Below are 6,231 nucleotides of genomic sequence, written 5' to 3'. Positions count from 1 at the left end.
CTCAGAAAGAGTAGCATTTTCTGTTACTATAACAAAATACCTGAAGCAACTTGTACAGAAAAGAGGTTTATTTAACTTTCAGTTATAGAGGTTGAAAATCCAAGATCAGTGACTCCACTCCATCAGTTTGGTTTATGGTTAGGGTCCCGTTAGTTGGGTCACAACATGGCAGAGAGCGTCATGGAGGGAGCATGCAAGAGAGAGAGAGCACAGGCAAGACAGGAAGCTAGAGACTTGGAAGAGGCAAGTCTTACTCTTTTATACCAACCCACTCTTGTAAGAGCTAACTCTTCCACCAGACCAGAATTGATCCCTACCAAGAGCAGGGCTCCTAATGACCTAACCACCTCCTACTAGGCCCCATTCCTTAAGGGTTCTACCACTCAACACAGCCACACTGAGGACCAGTCCTCTAACACATGAACACTTTGTGGACAAACCATATTCAAATCACAGTCCCCACTTACCTTGATGAGGATCTCCCAACTCATACATGATTGATTGGTATTTTAGATGGAGGCTTATGGTCCTTCTCTTCACTTGCCGCTCCTGTTTGCTTACAGTGGTCCAAAAGGATGAGATTCAACTCTAAGTAATTTAGGGCCTAGACTATGTGTTTGCATCAGTTTAAAGCATTCATTGTGCTAAGAACATATGTACTAGGTATTAGGTAAATGAGAGAGAGAGAGAGAGAGATTGAGAGAGAGAGAGAGCAGAAAAGAATCTCCAGGTTCTGAGTCCTCATGAATATGGGTCCTGACAGTCTAGATGATGATGGACACTTCTTAAAATGTTATTCAAAGTTTTTAAAATCAAAACCAATCTAAGTCATAATATATGTTTAAAATTTTGACTTTTACTAGGATGATTTCTTTAATTTTTTAAAAAATATGAAATATAAAGCTTTTTCAGAATCAATCTCTTGCTGTCAGTCCTTTTTTTCTCTCTTTCTTTCTTTCTTTTCTTTTTTTTTTTTTTTAATATGGTGTCCTTATGTTGCCCAAACTGATCTTAACTCCTGTGCTTAAGGGACCTTCCCACTTCAGTCTCCTGAGTAGCTGGGACTACAGGTGCAAGTCAACCATCTGGCTTCTCTCTCTTGTTCTCCTTTAATTCTTTCTCTCTTCTTGGCCTGTGGTTTGCCCTGCTATACAGACTGCTTCTTGGGTGATGTAGCACTGAGTGTATTAAAAGTGACTGGGAAGAATGAATCCTCTACTATTTGCACACTCAGATACTTGTTCACAACACTCTATACAAATTTTACTCAATGTTGGCAGCTTATTTGAATTACCTTGGGAAGCTTTAAAATATGAAAAATGCAATTCCAAAGGCCCTCTTCCAGCCATATAGATTTAATTAGTCTGAACTAGAGACTGGGCATCAGACGAGGTCTAGGCACGGTGGGGCTACATTACTATCCCTTCCAAGGTAGTTTTTTTTTTTTTTTTTTTTTTTGTGAATCAGTGTTTCAAAGACTGTTAAACACAGGCAAATGAATTTCTTTTCTCAAGACCTTCTCACAGCCTTTAATATTAATATACCTTGTGGAGTTCTAATAATAGAGATCATATTTAACATTTCTGTAATTATTCCCACCAAATAATCTCCCCACCCCCATCATTAGTAGCATTTTCTAGATCTAATGTTTCCAGTTGGAAAACACTATTCTAGACTTTCTTTTCTTTCCCTAGAGTTTTCTAAACCTTTCACCTGGCTTCCTTTATCATGAGGATTTATCCTAAAGACTGACGTCTAGTTAAGATTATAAAATAATCTACGCTCAGATTATCAACAAATGTGGTTTTGTATACCACAAAAGAAAAGAACCAGTTTAGACAGACAAGGGATATATGACCAAGGGTTAATAGTAACCATTGGTGGACCAGAGTCCTAAATTCATCCTGTGTCTAGGACATATTTGCATCACCCCAAATCAGTATGTAAGCACCATTCTGGTGGCTCATTCTCACATGATCCCACAAAAGAAATATCATACTAGCCAATGGGAGAAATCTACTTGCCAGGCCATCCTCATGGAACCAGTGCCTGGTCTTGGGGACTCAGAATGACCCCACAGATGCAAGTCCCAGCACTCTTTCAAGAATTCTGGTTGACCTCACATATGGGGTGGTGCTGTAAAGAGAAGAAATGGGACCCAAGCCCATGTAAGTCCCAGTCCTGTTTCAGATAGACATGGGAAACAATTGTAGCACAGCCATTTAAAAGCTGTTGTGCCCTCGGTAGTTGCTCTGAGCTCTCAGCACCTCAGGTTCTTCTTACATACAGTGAGATAATGATAGTACCTACTTTATACTGTTGCAAGGATTACATGAGGTTAAGTAGCTCTAGTGCGGCTCTGTGAATGGTGGCTGCACTAAGTGGTACTGCTGGGTTCACTGCTCAGAGAGAGCATGTAAGTATTTGGACAGGGTCCTTCTGGAGCCAGTGCTGTAACACAAAGTGCAATAGCACAGGCTTGAGTTTCAGGTGCGTTGACTAGTGTGTGGGGTCTTATAGAACCCCTTAAATTTCATTTCTTGGATGGCAACAAAATTTATATACTTGGGGACAGTGCAGTCCTTAGACATGAGCAAGCAGGAGCGCTGTCCTGGGCCCAGCCCCTCAGGGTTTCCCTACATTTTGGAATGTCTTCTGCGTAGGAAGATACCTGTGAGGGGATTGGCTGGGGCTGCAGTGGTCTCTGGGTGTGGTGCCCCAAGCTAGGACTTGGATCTTTGTGGGCCTGGGTCCCATTTCCCTTCTTTATTTCCTTCTTTTTTTAAAATTGATATTTTTAATTTATTGAAAACTCATGAATTAGTAAGAAAAGTAGTTTAAAATAGTTTGAGACTATGAAAAGACAAGAAAAACATGAAAAAATACTAACTTCATTAATATAAAAAATGCATTTTAAAACAATGACATGTCACCGTTCACCTATTGAAATGGAAAAAATTAAAAAATATATAATATCCAGTGCAGGAAAGGATGTTGCCACTTTCATACATTGCTTGAAAGAGCAAACTGGCAATATGTGTCAGTACTGTGTATGATCTATCCTTTGATCCAGTAATCATACTGTCAAATGTCAGTCTCCTAAGGAAATAGGGATATGAACAAAGACAGACAAAAAAATTTCATCAACAGCAATTATAATAAAAAAATTAGAAATGACAAGGTCCAATCATAGAGGATTAGTAAAATAAATCATGGCTAAAATGTTTTTAAGGCTATTTAATGACATGGGAAAATAATGTAATATGAAACGAAACTCAATACTAAGTAAAACTGCACAGAATGCTTCTCCCGGTGACAACATAATCTTAAATTAAAGGATATAATTGAAACAATTCTCTCCCCTGCTCCCATAAAGCCCTTCTCTGCTCTAAGCCATCTTTCCAGGGCTCCTTGTTAGAGATGTTTCTCTGCCACTCTAATCCACTCCTTACCCTGCGCTTCTTTTGTTGCTGGCCCTTCTCAGGACGAACACCTCTCTCTGCTTAACAATCTTTGAGACAGAGAGAAGACATTTTCATGCCATCTTAACCTTCTTAAAGGACAAAGTTTTCCCTAATATCCATCGCCTCCTTCTTAGCTGCTCCAACCAACTCTCTTAGGACATTTGTTTTTCTAACCCTTACCTCCATCCTCCAAAGCACAAGATGAGCATGCAAATATTTTTTGAATGAATGATCTAAAAAAAAAAATCAAATCCAGATAAAGAAAATCAAATTACTGAGTTTAGTTGGATTATAGGAGATTTTCATTTTTCCCCACACTATACTTTTTCATCCATATTTCAAATGCATACCACACATGGTTTTATAATAAGGAGAGAAGAAATAAAATTGTACTTTTTCCTTCATTTAACTGTCTCCTAGGTCTAGATTAGAAATGTGCATGCTTGATCTGGAATGATAAATATAATTCAGTTCCAGATACTTTGGAAAACATTTAAAAACTGTGGTAGCCAGGCATTGTGATTTATCTATATTATACCTACCAACATACAAGTAGCCTGTAATCCTAGCTACTTGAGAGGCTGAGGCAGAAGGCTGGGGCTAGAGGATCCAGATCAGCCTGGACAACTTAGTGAGAACCTGTCTCAATTAAAAAAAAAAAAAATGCAGCAGCCAGCAATGTAGCTCAGTCTCACTCTTGCCAGGCGAAGTAGACTGAGCTTCATCATCTAGCAGTTTCATCCCTAGCGGGACCCAAAAGGACTCCAAGGGACAGAGTCATTGCTATTTTTCAGCAACATTTTGATATAGCACATAATTTGTTGATGTTCCCGACTATGTACCCTACATCTTACCTGTAGACCTACCCTTTCTCTCCTCTTTGTGTTTGCAGATTGGGCTCCAGTTATTTTCAGAAAGTGGTTGAAATCACAGTGATGTCACTTTTAAGAGGAGCTAGTCTGGTTCTTTATTAGGATTATGATTCGGAAATAAGGTAAGAGGTTAGATTTAGGGGAAGAGGAAGGGAAAGAGGAAGATGGTGGTTTTAGGGCTAAGCAAAGGGGACAATGAGGCAAATGGGTGCATCATAGTTCATTGCCTGTATGTATATAGGACTGAGGAGGCATTAGGGTTCCTTCCCACTGTCGGAGAATGTCAGCTATCCTGCACTGGCTTGAAGCTCATATTTGGCATTTTAGCCCCATACACAAGGATTTAAAATTATTAACTGCAAGAATGAAAGGGATTTTGGGGCACCTTTATCAGGTGACAACAAGAAAATCAAAAAGTAATCAAATAGCCCTTATTCTATGAATGCTTTTGCTTGAGTTTGGCATGGTAGTATTTATTGGGTATTCATTCAAGAAAGGAGATGAGGCACTTGGTCTGTCCTTGAGCATATCTACAAATGAGGACCAGAACAGATAACTGTGATAGGAAGAGGAGAGTGATGTGATTGGGTCTAGCCCTGGGCTGAGAGCTGCAAACCGGCATACAGAGAGCAACGGTATTAGAAGACTAAGGAAAGTATATCCAGAGAACCTGCTGATAAAGGCTCCTTTTCACCAGGCAGGTGCAACCAGGCCCCAGCTGCCGTGGGTATTCTTTGCTGAGAATTCACAAATGTCCTCCTCTTCAGAGAATCGTTTCCAGTCTGTGGGGACCTCCTGGTTGGGAATGCCTAAGAGGTCATGTTCTTCCTCAAGGGTAGCCCAAAGCTGATCACTGACTAAGACATAAAGGAAACTGAGCCTCTTGCCTTAATTTTGTGGCATTAATCATGTTTGAGAGCTCCATGACGGGTCAGGTTTGAGGCTAGGCTTTTGTCGAAATCACATCTCTGCTTTGCTTTTCCTTCTACACTCCCTAAGAGCAGTTCCTGAGAGTACTCCCTAAAAACAAAATCACTAGCTCAAGAATCTCCGTCTTAGTCTCTGTTTTTAGGCTAACTGGCCTAATATCTTTGCTTAAAGGCAAACCCTGACAGGAGCTGCCTTTAGAATGTACATATTCTAAGGAAGATATAAAAAACTCATTTTACTTGAAGTTGTCTATGGAGCTGAAGGGCAGAGGCCCCTGTTGAAGCTCACTTCAGGCAGGCAGGCAGGCAGGGTAAACTCTGTAATGTCAGTAAAGCATACCCATGGGATCTTGGCACTGCAAGTTTTAGGAAGCTGGGTCACATCAAGTTTGTGTTGAACTCCTAGCTTTAACATTTATTAGCTGATCTTGCATAAGTAAACTCTCTGGTTCATGTTTACCAGTAAGTAGGGATTCCTAGGTGAACTAACACAATGCCTTATACATTGCAAGTGTTCAATGTATCTGTACACACACACACACACACACACACACACACACACACACATTTAATGGAACTCACACTACTCACACTACTCACCTTCAAGAGGAAGGTGCACCAAGGAATCAACTGCCCTTGAATCAATGATGTCATCACTATTCCAGATTTCCAACTTTCTCCATCTAGGGATGGCCAGCCATCTCTCATCATTATCTGAAACTACAGAAGCTCTTGATAAGAGCTGGCTTTTAGTTATGATAATTTAAAAATTTTTCTATACATTCATTGATATTCTTCATTTCAAAAAGTGATCTTGAGAGCTAGAGGTACAGCTCAGTGTTGGAGCATTTGCCTAGCATGTTTGAGGCCCTGACTCTGATCCCCAGTATTAAAAAAAAGAAAAAGGCGATCTTAATTTCCCTTTCCTGGAATGTGGCTGAACTTACTGATTTAATTCAAATGATT

This window comes from Sciurus vulgaris (genome assembly GCF_902686455.1).
Source record: "Sciurus vulgaris genome assembly, chromosome: 2".
In the NCBI taxonomy this organism is placed as follows: domain Eukaryota; kingdom Metazoa; phylum Chordata; class Mammalia; order Rodentia; family Sciuridae; genus Sciurus; species Sciurus vulgaris.
The sequence above is the reverse complement of the archived record's forward strand: the minus strand, read 5'-3'. Positions refer to the sequence as shown.